Raw genomic sequence first — 15,862 nt, forward strand, 5'->3', positions numbered from 1 at the left:
ATGCATGCGGTTTTAGTTCATGCAAGCATCATGATCGGCACAGCCTTGGAGGGCCGAAGGGCCTGTTCCTGTGCTGTACTTTCTTTTGTCCTTTTTTCTTATGAATGGTGGAACAGGCTCAAAGGGCTGAATGGCCTCTTCCTGATCCTATTTTCTATGTTTCGATGGCAAAATTAGGCTTCTTAATGGGTCAATACTCACAGGACAACAATGTCTCAATCATCAATGACAAGTGCTGGTATTTACAGTGTAAGCTCATAATTCTCCACCCAGGAGGACCCTTAATCCCGGGCTCATGCCCTGGTGCACAAGTTCAAACCCCATCACAGAAGCTGTTTAAATTTAAGTTCAATTGACAAAAAATGCAATTGAAAGTTAGTCTCAATAATGCTAACCATGAAAGCATTGTTGTTTGTTGTTAAACCCATTCCTGTTCCCTCATGTTCTTTTGTTATGGTTCAGGTTGAAAACTTCAAAGTATTTTTTGGAGACCTCCCGAACCATAAGTTTTGCATCTTCAATTTGGCTTGGATGAACAGGATAAGTTTAACTTCAGGTATGATTCAGCAACCGACCGGAGAGCTTTTATCAAACTAAGTTTCTTAAGAATGCAATAAACATGTGTAGACAGAAAATTAGCAATACCTTTTATCAAATACAAACAAAAAGATCAGAAAAGAACAACCATAATGAAAAATTAACTCTTCATTGAATAGTAAACTTGTTCCGACAAACCGAAACCTTTCAGAGTCAAAACCCTTTTACTCGCTTAACACAGCATAGATTAAAATCTCACTTGAAAGGAATTGGGATGTTTTGAGGCCCGCACTTTCTTTCTGGAAGATGAAAAGTTGCCTTGGGATAATCATGATATGGAGAATCCGGCGATGGACTTGTGTAGACACAGGAAAATATCGCATAACACCAGGTAAAAGTCATGGTTAAAGAACACTTTGGTGACAGTGACCACAATTCGATTACGTTTACCTGAGCTATGGAAAAGGATAGGTATGTACCAAAGGACAAGAGTTATTGCTGGGGGAAAGGAAATTATGATGCGATTCGGCGAGATTTAGCTGGCATAGGTTGGGGAAGGAAACGGCAGGGGATGGGTACAATTGTAATGTGGAACTTGTTCAAGGAACAGCTACTGCGAATCCTTGATAAATATGTACCTGTCAGGCAGGGAGGAAGCAGACGTGTGAGGGAACCGTGGTTTACTAAGGTGCTTGAATCTCTTGTGAAGAGGAAGAAGGAGACTTATGTTAAGATGAGACGTGAAGGCTCAGTTAGGGCACTTGAGAGTTACAGGTTAGCCAGGAAGGACCTAAAGAAAGAGTTAAGAAGAGCAAGGAGGGCACATGAGAAGTCTTTGGCACGTAGGATCAAGGAAAACCCTAAAGCTTTCTATAGGTATGTCAGGAGTAAAAGAATGACTAGGGTAAGATTAGGGCCAGTCAAGGACTGTAGTGGAAAGTTGTGGGTGGAGTCTGAAGAGGTAGGAGAGGAGCTAAATGAATATTGTTCGTCGGTATTCACACTGGAGAGGGGCAGTGTTGTCGAGGGGAGTACTGAGATGCAGGTTGTTGGACTGAATGGGATTGATGTTCATAAGGAGGAGGTGTTAGCAATTCTGGAAAGGGTAAAAATAGGTGAGTCCCCTGGGCCAGATGGGATTTAACCTAGGATTCACTAGGAGGCTAGAGAGGAGATTGCAGAGCCTTTGGCTTTGGTCTTTGTGTCGTCATTGTCAACAGGAACAGTGCCAGAAAACTGGACGATAGCAAATGTTGTCCCCTTGTTCAAGAAGGGGAGTAGAGACAACCCTGGTAATTATAGACCAGTGAGCCTTACTTCTTTTGTGGCCAAAGTATTGGAAAGGATTATAAGAGATAGGAATTATAATCACCTGGAAAGGAATAATTTGATTAGGGATAGTCAGCACGGTTTTGTGAAGGGTAGGTCGTGCCTCACAAACCTTATTGAGTTCTTTGATAAGGTGACCAAAGAGGTGGATGAGGGTAAAGCGGTTGATGTGGTGTATATGGATTTCAGCAAAGCGTTTGATAAGGTTCCCCATGGTAAGCTTTTGCAGAAAATACGGACACATGGGATTGAGGGTGATTTCGTGGTTTGGATCAGGAATTGGCTAGCTGTAAGAAAACAGAGGGTGGTGGTTGATGGGAAATAATCATCGTGGAGTTCAGTTACTCGTGGTGTACCGCAAGGATCTGTTTTGGGGCCACTGCTGTTTGTCATTTTTATTAATGACATGGATGAGGGCATAGAAGGATGGATTAGTAAATTTGCGGATGACACTAAAGTCGGTGGAGTTGTAGACAGTGCGGAGGGAAGTGCTAGGTTACAGAGGGACATAGATAAGCTGCAGAGCTGGGCTGAGAGGTGGGAAATGGAGTTTAATGCGGAAAAGTGTGAGGTGATTCGCTTTGGAAGGAGTAACAGGAATAAAGAGTACTGGGCTAAAGGTAAGATACTTGGTAGTGTGGATAAACAGAGGAATTGGGTGTCCATGTGCATAGATCCCTGAAAGTTGGCACCCAGGTTGATAGGGTTGTTAGGAAGGCGTACGGTGTGTTAGCTTTTATTGGTAGAAAACTGTACGAAACTCTGATGCATTTGGCGTATTGCGTACAGTTCTGGTCGCCGCATTATAGGAAAGATGTGCAAGTGTTGGAAAGACTGCAGAGGAGATTTACCACGATGTTGCCTGGTCTGGTGGGAAAACCGTATGAGGAAAGGCTCTGGGGCTTGAGGTTGTTTTCGTTAGAGAGAAGAAGGTTAAGAGGTGACTTAATAGAGGCATGCAAGATGATCAGAGGATTAGATCGGGTGGATAGTGAGAGCCTTTTTCCTCGGATGGTGATGGCTCGCACGAGGGGACATAGCTTTAAATTGAGGGGTGAGAGATATAGGACAGATGTTAGAGGTAGGTTCTTTACTCAGAGAGTAGTAAGGGCGTGGAATGCCCTGCCTGCATCAGTAGTGGACTCATCAACATGTGTCCTATATCAATCACCCCTCAATTTAAAGCTATGTCCCCTAGTGTTAGCCATCACCATCCGAGGAAAAAGGCTTTCAATATCCACCCTATCTAATCCTCTGATCATCTTGTATGCCTCTATTAAGTCACCTCTTAACCTTCTTCTCTCTTACGAAAACAACCTCAAGCCCCTCAGCCTTTCCTCATACGAGTTTCCCACCATACCAGGCAACATCCGGGTAAATCTCCTCTGCACCCTTTCCAATGCTTCCACATCCTTCCTATAATGCGGCGACCAGAACTGTACGCAATACTCCAAGTTCGGCCGCACCAGAGTTTCGTACAGTTGCAACATGACCTCCTGGCTCCGAAACTCAATCCCTCTACCAATAAAAGCTAACACGCCGTACGCCTTCTAAACAACCCTATCAACTTGGGTGCCAACTTTCAGGGATCTATGCACATGGACACCCAGATCCCTTTGTTCATCCACACTACCAAGTATCTTACCATTAGCCCAGTACTCTGTATTCCTGTTACTACCAAATTGAATCACCTCACACTTTTCCGCATTAAACTCCATTTGCCACCTCTCAGCCCAGCTCTGCAGCTTATCTATGTCCCTCTGTAACCTGCCACTTCCCTCCGCACTGTCTGCAACTCCACCGACTTTAGTGTCATCCGCAAATTTACTAACCCATCCTTCTACGCCCTCATCCAGGTCATTAATAAAAATGACAAACAGCAGTGGCCCCAAAACAGATCTTTGCGGTGCACAACTAGTAACTGAACTCCACGATGAATATTTCCCATCAACCACCACCCTCTGTTTTCTTACAGCTTGCCAATTCCTGATCCAAACCACTAAATCACCCTCAATCCCATGTGTCCGTATTTTCTGCAAAAGCTTACCATGGGGAAGCTTATCAAACACTTTGCTGAAATCCATATACACCACATCAACCGCTTTACCCTCATCCACCTTTTTGGTCACCTTCTCAAAGAACTCAATCAGGTTTGTGAGGCACGACCTACCCTTCACAAAACCGTGCTGACTATCCCTAATCAAATTATTCCTTTCCAGGTGATTATAATTCCTATCTCTTATAGTCCTTTCCAATACTTTGCCCACAACAGAAGTAATGCTCACCGGTCTATAATTACCAGGGTTGTCTCTACTCCCCTTTTTGAACAAGGGGACAACATTTGCTATCCTCCAGTCTTCTGGCACAGTTCCAGTAGACAATGACGACCCAAAGATCAAAGCCAAAGGCTCTGCAATCTCCTCTCTAGTCTCCCAGAGAATCCTAGGATAAATCCCATCCGGCCCAGCGGACTTATCTATTTTTACCCTTTCCAGAATTGCTAACACCTCCTCCTCCCATCCAGTCCAACAGCCTGCATCTCAGTACTCCCCTCGACAACACTGTCCCTCTCCAGTGTGAATACCGACGAAAAATATTCATTTAGTGCCTCTCCTATCTCTTCAGACTCCACACACAACTTCCCACTCCTGTCCTTGACTGGCTTTAATCTTACCCGAGTCAATCTTTTACTCCTGACATACCTATAGAACGCTTTAGGATTTTCCTTGATCCTACCTGCCAAAGACGTCTCATGTCCCCTCCTGACTCTTTTTAACTCTTTCTTTAGGTCCTTCCTGGATAACCTGTAACTCTCAAGCGCCCGAACTGAGCCGTCAGGTCTCATCTTTACATAAGTCTACTTCTCCCTCTTCACAAGAGATTCAACCTCCATAGTAAACCACGGTTCCCTCAGACGTCTGCTTCCTCCCTGCCTGACAGGTACATATTTATCAAGGACGCGTAGCAGCTGTTCCTTGAACAAGTTCCACATTTCAATTATGCCCATTCCCTGCAGTTTCCTTCCCCAACCTATGCCAGCTAAATCTCGCCTAATCGCATCATAATTTCCTTTCCCCCAGCTAGAACTCTTGCCCTTTGGTATATACCTATCCTTTTCCATAGCTCAGGTAAACGTAAAATAATTGTGGTCACTGTCACCAAAGTGCTCACCGACCTCCAAATCTAACACCTGGCCTGGTTCATTACCCAGTACCAAATCCAATGTGGCCTCGCCTCTTGTTGGTCTATCTACATACTGTGTCAGGAAGCCTTCCTGCACAAATTGGACAAAAACCGTCCCCTCCAAAGTACTCGAACTATAGCTTTTCCAGTCAACATTTGTAAAGTTAATGTCCCCCAGTACAACTACCTTGTTACTTTCGCTTCTATCCAGAATCATCTTTGCAATCTTTTCCTCTACATCTCTGGAACTTTTCGGAGGTCTTTAAAAAACTCCCAACAGGGTGACCTCTCCTTTCCTGTTTCTAACCACAGCCCAAACTACCTCAGTAGACGAGTCCTCATCAAAAGTCCTTTCTGCCACAGTAATACTGTCCTTGACTAACAATGCCACACCTCCCCCTCTTTTACCATCTCCCCTGCACTTACTGAAACATCTAAACCCCGGAACCTGCAACAACCATTCCTGTCCCTCCTTTGTCCATGTTTCCGAGATGGCCACAACATCGAAATCCCAGGTACCAACCCATGCTGCAAGTTCACCCATCTTATTCCGGATGCTCCTGGCGTTGAAGTATACACAGTTCAAACCACCTTCCTGCCTGCCAGTACACTCCTGCGACCCTGAAACCTCATCCATGACCTCACTACTCTCAACCTCCTGCACACCGGAGCTACAATTCAGGTACCCACCCCCCTGCTGAATTAGTTTAAACCCTCCCGAAGAGCATTAGCAAATTTCCCCCCCAGGATATTGGTACCCCCCTGATTCAGGTGCAGACCATCCTGTTTGTAGAGGTCCCACCTACCCCAGAAAGAGCCGCAATTGTCTAGGTATCTGTATGCACAGTGGGGTTTAATTTGGGTCAATGTGGTATGATGGTTTTGGTAGATCGAATTGGGACAGTTAATGGTAGTGCGTTGGGAGAATGATCAGACAAAGGCATATGCGGGTATGAGGACGAGACATGAGGACCTCGCCGGTAGAAACGAAGTCCATTGAGGACACCGGTTAAGGTCGTGGGAAAAGTTATGTGCCCCTTCGGCATTATCCACCGGGCAATACCAGGGGGTGGGGCCTGAGGTGGTTGGGTCAAAATGAGTTGGGCCTGAAAGTAGTGGGGCCAATGGGTCGTGGCCTGCAGGGGCGGGACCTGAAGCAGCGCTACCTGAAGGGATGGGGCCTGACGGAAGCTTGGACCTTGGGGAGTGGGCCGAACCGATAATGAGGGTGGCACAATGCCACGCTGCGCGTTATTGGTGTTGGTGGAGAGGGGACCCTGCCGCTCTGTATGCAATCGGTGTCATAGAGAGTGTGGCCCCTGCCACTCTGCATGTGATTGTTCGGGCCGTAGGGGGTCCCGCTTCCACCCTGCATGCGGTTGGTGAGGTAAGTTGGTCCCCGCGCCAATCTCACGTGGATGTTGGGGGGAGAGGGTCCCGTTGTCACTCTGCAGGTTGTCTGTGGGGTGGGGTAGCCCCACTGCCACTCTGCACGTGGGGGTGATGGGTACTACAACCACTCTGCACGTGGTCAGTGCTGTAGGGAGTGGGCCTCGCTGCCTCTCTGCATGCACATTGGGTTAAGGAGGGTGGCCTCTCTGCCTCTCTGCATGCACTGTGGGTTAGGGAGGGATCTCGCTGCCTCTCTGCATGCAAAGTGAGGTATGGATGGGATCTCGCTGCCTCTGCATGCACTGTGGGGTAGGGAGTTGGTCTCGCTGCCTCTCTGGATGCACAGTGGGGTAGGGAGGGGGGCCACGCTGCCTCTCCGCATGCACAGTGGGGTAGGCAGTGGGGCCTCGCTGCCTCTCTGCATGCACAGTGGGTTGAGGAGAGGGGCCTCGCTGCCTCTCTGCATGCACAGTGGGGCAGGGAGGGGGCCTCGCTGCCTCTCTGCATGCACAGGGGGGTAGGGAGGGGGCCTCGCTGCCTCTCTGCATGCACAGTGGGGTAGGCAGTGGGGCCTCGCTGCCTCTCTGCGTGCACAGTGGGGTAGGGAGGGGTGTCCCACTGCCTCGCTGCATGCACATTGGGGTAGGGAGGGGGGCCTCACTGTCTCTCTGCATGTCCAGTGGGGTAGGGGGGTGGTCTCGCTGCCTCTCTGCATGCACAGTGGGGTAGGGAGGAGGTCTCGCTGCCTCTCTGCGTGCACAGTGGTGTAGTGAGTTGGTCTCGCTGCCTCTCTGCATGCACAGTGGGGTAGGGAGGGGGGCCTCGCTGCATCTCTGCGTGCACAGTGGCATTGGGAGGGGGTCTAGCTGCCTCTCCAAGGACAGTGGGGTAGGGCGGGGGCCTTGCTGTCTCTGCATACACAGTTCGTTGGGGAGGGGGTCTCGCTGCCTCTCTGCATGCACAGTTGGTTAGGGAGGGGGTCTCACTGCCTCTCTGAATGCAATTGTTGTGGGGGAAAGAGGGTCATCAGTCCGGGTGGTGGGGAGAAGGCTTGGGCGCTGTATTCATTCGGTGACTGCTCACGAAGAGCTGCAGCCCCCGGACTATCTGTGGGATCAGGGGTTATAAGGAACAGGCAGGAGAATGGGGATGAGGAAAAAATCAGCCATAATTGAATGGCGAGCAGACACTTTGGGCTGAGTGGCCTAACTATGCTCCAATGTCTTATGCTCTTATGGGTAGCTGCTGTGTTGAATCTCGCTGCAGCAGCAGACAGCTGACAGATATCTCTCTCAGACCAGGCAGCTCACTGCTGGTTGCAATTGCACATTTGCAACTCCATAGGTTTGGTACGTGGTCGGTCTCCCAGACAGCGCTTTGAGAGCTGCAAGTGATGGGGTCACTGCTGAGGGTGGTCTAACAGCCATCGAGTTTTAACAGCACAAAATGGGGCCCTTCATCCCATTATGTCTGAACTGGTCATCAAACACCTATCCAATCGAATTCTATTTTCCAGCACTCGATCCACAGCCTTGTATGCTCTGGCGTTTGAATTGTGATCGAAATGCATCTTGTAGTTGTTCCCGCTTCTACCATCGTTTCAGGCCGTGAACTGCAGATCCCAGCACCCGTGGATGGAAGCATTTTTTCAAAAATCCACACAACAATCTGCCTTTTACCTTAAATCCACGCCCCTCTGGTTATTGACACCTCTACTAAAGGGAAAAAAAGTTTCTTCCTGTCTATGTGCCACATAATTTTGTACATATCACTCAGGTCCCCCCACCTGAAAGCACTCCCCACCACCACCCACGACACCCGCTCCACCTCCAGCCGTCTCTGCTCTAAGGTAAAAAAAACCCAGCCTAACCAGCCTCTCTTCATAGCTGAAACTCTCCAGCCCAGGCAGCATCCTGGTGAATCTCCTCTCCACTGTCTCCAGTGCAATTACATCCTTCCTGTCGTGTGATGACCAGAGCTCCACACAGTACTCTTGCTCTGGTCTAACCAGCATTTTATACACTTCCATCATAACCTCCCAGCTCTTATGTTCTATGCTGCGGCTGCTAAAGGCAAGTCCTACATGTCGTCTTAACCACCTCATCTACCTGTCTTGCTGCTTTTAGGGATCCTCATATATGCAGCCCACATTCATTCTGGTCCTCTGTACTTTCTCACATTCTATTGTTCATTGTGCATTTCCTTGTCCTGTTAGTCGTCCGAAAATGCATCGCCTCAGATTTTTCAAGTTTAAATTCAATTTGCTCATCTGACCACCTGTCCGTTTCCTTGGCATGGTGGCACAGTGGTTAGCACTGCTGCCCCATAGCGCCAGGGACGCGCGTTCGTTTCCTGGCTTGGGTCACTGTCTGTGTGGAGTTTGCACATTTTCCCCATGTCTGCGTGGGATTTCCCCGTGTCCAGTTTGGGTGCTCCAGTTTCGTGTTCTGTTTGGTTGCTCCAGTTTCCTGTCCAGTTTCGGTGCTCCAGTTTCGTGTCCAGTTTGGGTGCTCCAGTTTCGTGTCCAGTTTAGGTGCTCCAGTTTCGTGTCCAGTTTAGGTGCTCCAGTTTCGTGTCCAGTTTGGGTGCTCCAGTTTGCCCCCACATTCCAAAGACAAGTGGGTTATGTGGATTGGCCAGGTTATATAGCCCTTAGTGTCAGCGAAACTTGCTATGGTAAATGCATGCGGTTATGGGGATAGGGTCGGATGGGATTGTGGTCAATGCTGACTCGATGGCCGAATGGCCTCCTTCTGCACTGTAGGATTTTATGATTTCTGCAATCTATGTCTTTCCTCCTCAATATTTACCACACCAACATTTCTCGTGTCACCTGTGAACTTACTGATCATACCTCACGCATTCATGTCTCGATCATCAATGTGCACTACAAACAGCAAGGGATCCAGCATCGATCCCTGTGGAACCCCACTGGACACAGGCTTGCAGTCACAAAAGCAAAATTCAACCAACACCCTCTGACTCCTGCAACTCAGCCAATCTTGAATGTAATTTACCAAATTGCCCTGGATCCCTTTGGATGACTTTCTTTTTCAGTATCCCATCAGGAATTTGTCAAAAGCTTCTCTGAAGTCCATGTAGACTACATCAACTGTACTTCCCTCATCTACTCATCCAGTCACCTTCTCAATATATTCAAGTAAATTGTTAGACATGATCGCCCCCTGACAAAGCCATGCTGACCATTGTTCATAAATCCTTACCTCTCAAAGTGGAGATTAATTCTGTCCCTCAGATTGTTTTCCAATCATTTCCCGACTACAGATATGGTGATGATGGTGTATGGAGCGTGATCTGGGAAGTCTCTGGGACACCTTGCAGGATGGCAGAATGGCACAGTGGTTAGCACTGCTGCCTCACAGCATCAGGAACCCCGGTTCAATCCTGGGGATTCCATCATCACCAGTGAAGCTTTTTTTTCACTTTGAAACCAGCTCCATTCTCACATATTGCCTGTTGGGATTTCTCCTGTTACAAGAACGTGTGGTATTTCTCTGGAAAGGATCCACTTTGAGCAAGTCCAGTTTCTCGCAGCTCCGCAATGTCCACACTGAGCCTTGTAAATTCATTCTCGATCACAGCAGTCCTGTGTACGTCATCAACCTGCATAAGGTCATTGGTAAGGCCAGGGCACATCGTGCTAATGTTCCAGCTTGAGATGTGAAAGACTGATTTGATTTGAATGAATTGATTTGACTTATTATTGTCACATGTATTAGTATACAGTGAAAAGTATTGTTTGTTGAGTGCTACACAGACAAAGCATACAGTACATAGAGAAGGGGAGTGCAGCATGTAATGTTGCAGTCAAAGCTAGGGTGCAGAAAAATATCAACTTAATGCTACGTAGGTGCATTCAAACGTCTGCTGATAGCACGAAGAAGCTGTTCTTGAGTCATCAGCATTTTGGCACAGTGGTTAGCACTGCTGTCTCACGTCTCCAGAGACCTGAGTTTGATTCCCGGCTTGAATCACTGTCTGTGTGGAATTTACACATTCTCCCCGTGTCTGCGTGGGGTTCCTTCGGATGCTCCGGTTTCCACGCAGAGTCCAAAGATGTGCAGGTTAGGTTGATTGGCCATACTAAATTGCCTATTGTGTATGTTCGAGGGGTAAGCAGGGTACATATGTGGGGCTTCGGGGATAGGACCTCGGTAGGGTTGTTGTCAGCGGGGTCGAATGGCCTCCTTGTGCACTGCAGGGAGTCTATGAGTCAGTTGACACATGTCCTCAGACTTTCTGATGGAACAAGATGTTAGAGCTTTTGTCAGTGGTGCGTGGGTACTTAATTAGCCTGGCTGCTTTTTCGAGGCATCGGCAAGTGTAGACAGTGACAATGGGTAGGAGGTGGGTTTGAGTGATGGACTGGGCTTATTTCATGAAACTTTGAAGTTTCTTGCAGTCTTGGACAGTGCAGGGGACACACCAAACTATGATACAACCAGATAGATGTTTTCAATGGTGCATCTAAAAATGTTGGTGAGAATCGTAGCTGTCAATCCAAATGTCCTTAGACTTCTGAGGAAGTAGAGTCGTTGGAGGGCTTTTTAACTATAGGGTCGGCATGAAGGGACCAGAACAGGTTGTTGGTGATTTGGACCCTGAAAAACTTGAAATTCTCGAACATTTCAACTTCATTCCTTTAACGAAGACAGGGACATGTACTCCACTACGATTCCTGAAGTCGATGAGTATCTCCTTTGTTTTGTTGACATTGAGGACGAGATTATTGTCATCGCACCAGTTCTCTATCTCTTCCCTGCGCTCGATCTCATCCTCTTTTTGAGACCTGACCCACGACAGTGACGTGATCAGCAAACTTGGAAATCGAGTTGGAGGGGAATTTGGCCACACAGTAATCGGCGTATAAGGAGTATAGTAAGGTGGCTGAGGACGCAGCCTTGTGGGGCACCTCTGTTGATGATGATTGTGGAGGAGGTGTTGTTGGCTGTCCTTACTTATTGCTGTCTGTGGGTTAGGAAGTTCAGGATCTAATTGCAGAGGCAGGAGCCGAGCCCTAGGCCACTGACTTTGGACATGAGTTTTGTAGGAATAAGGAATGTAGACAGGGTAAGAGGGAGGTTAGACGAGTGATGGAGAAGGGAAGTGCTCAGGCTGAAGGTCTGAGATGTGTCTATTTTAATGCCAGGAGTGTAGTGAATAAAGTGGATGAGCTTAGAGCGTGGATTGCTGCTTCGAATTGTGATGTGGTGGCCATTACGGAGACTTGGATGTCTCAGGGACAGGACTGGGTGCTTCAGGTGCCGGGTTTTAGATGTTTCAGGAAGGACAGGGAGGGAGGCAAGAGAGGGGGGGGGAGTGGCATTGTTGATCAGGGATAGTGTCACGGCTGTAGAGAAGGTGGACGCCGTGGAGGGATTGACTACGGAGTCTCTGTGGGTGGAGGTTAGGAACAGGAAGGGGTCGGTAACTTTGCTGGGTGTTTTCTATAGGCCGCCCAATAGTAACAGAGATGTTGAGGAGCAGATGGGGAAACAGATCCTGGAGAGATGTAGGAATAACAGAGTTGTCGTGATGGGAGATTTTAATTTCCCAAACATAGATTGGAATATCCCTAGGGCTAGGGGTTTGGATGGAGAGGAGTTTGTTAGGTGTGTCCAGGAGAGTTTCCTGACACAGTATGTGGATAAGCCGACTAGAGGAGAGGCTGTACTTGATCTGGTGCTGGCTAATGAACCTGGACAGGTGGAGGATCTCTCGGTGGGTGAGCATCTTGGGGATAGCGATCATAATTCTATCTCCTTCACGACAGCATTGGAAAGAGATAGGATCAGGCAGGCTAGGAACGTGTTTCTCTGGAGTAAAGGGAAATACAGTGTCATCAGGGAGGAAATTAGACGGGTAAATTGGAAGGAGGCATTCTTGGGGAAACGTACCGATGGAAAGTGGAGGATTTTCAAGGAATGTTTGTCTGGAGCTCTGCATGACAACGTTCCGATGAGACAGGGGGGTATTGGTAGGGTACGGGAACCGTGGTGCACGAAGGTTGTGATGAACCTGGTGAATAAGAAAAGAGAGGCGTACAGAAGGTTCAGAGAGCGAGGAGGTGTTAAGGATTTAGAGGAGTATACGGGATGTAGGAAGGAGCTTAAGAAGGAAATTAGGAGAGCGAGAAGGGGTCATGAGAAGACCTTGGCGGGTAAGATTAAGGAGAATCCCAAGGCTTTCTACAAATATGTCAAGAGTAAAAGGATGAGATGTGAAGGCATAGGACCCTTAAAAGGTGAAGGGGGAAAAGTTTGTGCGGAACCGTTAGAAATGGCGGAGGTGCTTAATGAATACTTTACCTCGGTATTCACGGTGGAAAGGGATCTGGGTGATTGTACTGCTGGTGTGCGGTGGACAGAAAGGATCGAGCATGTGGACATAAAGAAAGAGATTGTGTTGGAACTATTGAATGGCATCAATGTTGGTAAGTCGCCGGGACCGGATGGGATGTACCCCAGGTTACTGTGGGAGGCGAGGGAGGAGATTGTGGAGCCTTTGGCGATGATCTTTGCATCGTCGATGGAGACGGGAGAGGTTCCGGAGGATTGGAGGATTGCAGATGTGGTCCGTATATTCAAGAAAGGGAACAGGGACAGCCCGGGAAATTACCGACCGGTGAGTCTAACCTCAGTGGTTGGTAAGTTGATGGAGAGGATCCTGAGAGACAGGATTTATGATCATCTGGAGAAGTTTAGTATGATCAAAAGTAGTCAGCACGGCTTTGTCAAGGGCACGTCGTGCCTTACGAGCCTGGTTGAGTTCTTTGAAAATGTGACCAAACACATTGACGAAGGAAGAGCGGTGGATGTGGTCTATATGGACTTCAGCAAGGCGTTCGATAAGGTCCCCCATGCAAGACTTCTTGAGAAAGTGAGAGGGCATGGGATCCAAGGGGCTGTTGCCTTGTGGATCCAGAACTGGCTTGCCTGCAGAAGGCAGAGAGTGGCTGTGGAGGGGTCTTTCTCTGCATGGAGGTCAGTGACCAGTGGAGTGCCCCAGGGATCTGTTCTGGGACACTTGCTGTTTGTCATTTTCATAAATGACCTGGATGAGGAAGTGGAGGGATGGGTTGGTAAGTTTGCTGACGACACCAAGGTAGGTGGTGTTGTGGATAGTTTGGAGGGATGTCAGAAGTTGCAGCGAGACATAGATAGAATGCAAGACTGGGCGGAGAAGTGGCAGATGGACTTCAACCCGGATAAGTGTGTAGTGATCCATTTTGGCAGATCCAATGGGATGAAGCAGCAGTATAATATGAAGGGTACCATTCTTAGCAGTGTAGAGGATCAGAAGGACCTTGGGGTCCGGGTCCATAGGACTCTTAAATCGGCCTCGCAGGTGGAGGATGCGGTCAAGAAGGCGTACGGCGTACTAGCCTTCATTAATCGAGGGATTGAGTTTAGGAGTCGGGAGATAATGCTGCAGCTTTATAGGACCCTGGTTAGACCCCACTTGGAGTACTGCGCGCAGTTCTGGTCACCTCATTACAGGAAAGATGTTGAAGCCATTGAAAGGGTGCAGAGGAGATTTACAAGGATGTTGCCTGGATTGGGGGGCATGCCTTATGAGGATAGGTTGAGGGAGCTTGGTCTCTTCTCCCTGGAGAGACGAAGGATGAGAGGTGACCTGATAGAGGTTTACAAGATGTTGAGAGGTCTGGATAGGGTAGACTCTCAGAGGCTATTTCCAAGGGCTGAAATGGTTGCTACGAGAGGACACAGGTTTAAGGTGCTGGGGGGTAGGTGCAGAGGAGATGTCAGGGGTAAGTTTTTCACTCAGAGGGTGGTGGGTGAGTGGAATCGGCTGACGTCGGTGGTGGTGGAGGCAAACTCGTTGGGGTCTTTTAAGAGACTTCTGGATGAGTACATGGGATTTAATGGGATTGAGGGCTATAGATAGGCCTAGAGGTAGGGATATGGTCAGCGCAACTTGTGGGCCGAAGGGCCTGTTTGTGCTGTGGCTTTCTATGTTCTATGTTCTATGTCGGAATAATGGTGTTAAAGGCTGAACTGTAGTCGATAAACACGATTCTGTGTTCTAGGGTTGACTGTAGGGCCAGGGAGATGGTGTCTGTGGACCTGTTGTGGAGGTAGGTGAATTGTAGTGGATCCAGGCAATCCGGGAGGCTAGAATTGATTCATGCCATGACTAACCTTTTGATGCATTTCATAATATTGGATCTCAGAGTCACCAGACGATAGTCATTAAGACAGGGTGCTTGGCTTTTCATTGGTACTGACCTTTGTTTGCGTTTTTCTTACCTGGTGCATAGAAGAGCATCTTTACTGCCGAGGGAGGACTCACTGAGCTTCATTTGTCCACTCGGCCGTAGTGGGGCAGCAGCAAATGCACTGGGCACTCTGGACGGTAGCTATTCACTGAACCCTGAAGCTTTCTCCCACTGTTGACAGTAAAACCTTGTACTTGGGTTCTGTGCCAATCAAGTGTGAGATTACTGTTTCATTCCTGTGCTGTGCTAACGGTGGCCAATATGCTGTCGTCTCCTCTCCAGGGTACAGTTCTGTGCAAGTATAATAGAGTCAGAACTGTTGAGGCATCAGGATCTCCCTCTGCCAACTGTTAGTATTGTCCAGAGGGAAGGCTGAAACCAACACTGTGTGGTACCAGCTCTGCTGCAGGGGTTGCCAGTAAGCTGTCTGAGAGACGACCTACAGGACTCCACTCCGGATTTTCTAGAAACATAGAAAAACAACAGCACAAAACAGGCTCTTCGAACCAACAAGTTGTGCCGAACATATCCTACCTTTTAGGCCTACTTATAACCCTCCATCCTATTAAGTCCCATGTACTCATCCAGGAGTCTCTTAAAATTCCATATTCAGTTTGCCTCCACCACCACTGACGGCAGCCAATTCCACTCGCCCACCACCCTCTGTGTGAAAAACTACCCCCTAACATTTCCCTTGTACCTACCCCCTTTATCCTTTATCCTGTGTCCTCTCGTAGCAGCCATTTCCACCCTGGGAAAAAGCCTCTGGGAGTCCACCCGATCTATGCCTCTCAACATCTTATATACCTCTATTGGGTCTCCTTTCATCCTACATCTCTCCAAGGAGAAAGGATCGAGCTCCCTCAGCCTATCTTCATAAGGCATGCCACTCAATCCAGGCAACATCCTTGTAAATCTCCTCTGCACCCTTTCAATCTTTTCCACATCCTTCCTGTAATGAGACGACCAGAACTGAGCACAGTAATCCAAGTGAGGTCTGACGAGGGTCTTGTATAGCTGCATCATTATCCCCGGAGGCCTGAACTCAATCCCTCGATTGATAAAGACCAGCACACCATATGCCTTCTTAACCACCTCCTCCACCTGCGGGGCCAATTTTAGAGTCCTATGGATCCGGACCCCAAGGTCCTTCTGATCCTC

The sequence above is a fragment of the Mustelus asterias genome, unplaced genomic scaffold (genome assembly GCF_964213995.1).
Source record: "Mustelus asterias unplaced genomic scaffold, sMusAst1.hap1.1 HAP1_SCAFFOLD_95, whole genome shotgun sequence".
NCBI classification, from domain to species: domain Eukaryota; kingdom Metazoa; phylum Chordata; class Chondrichthyes; order Carcharhiniformes; family Triakidae; genus Mustelus; species Mustelus asterias.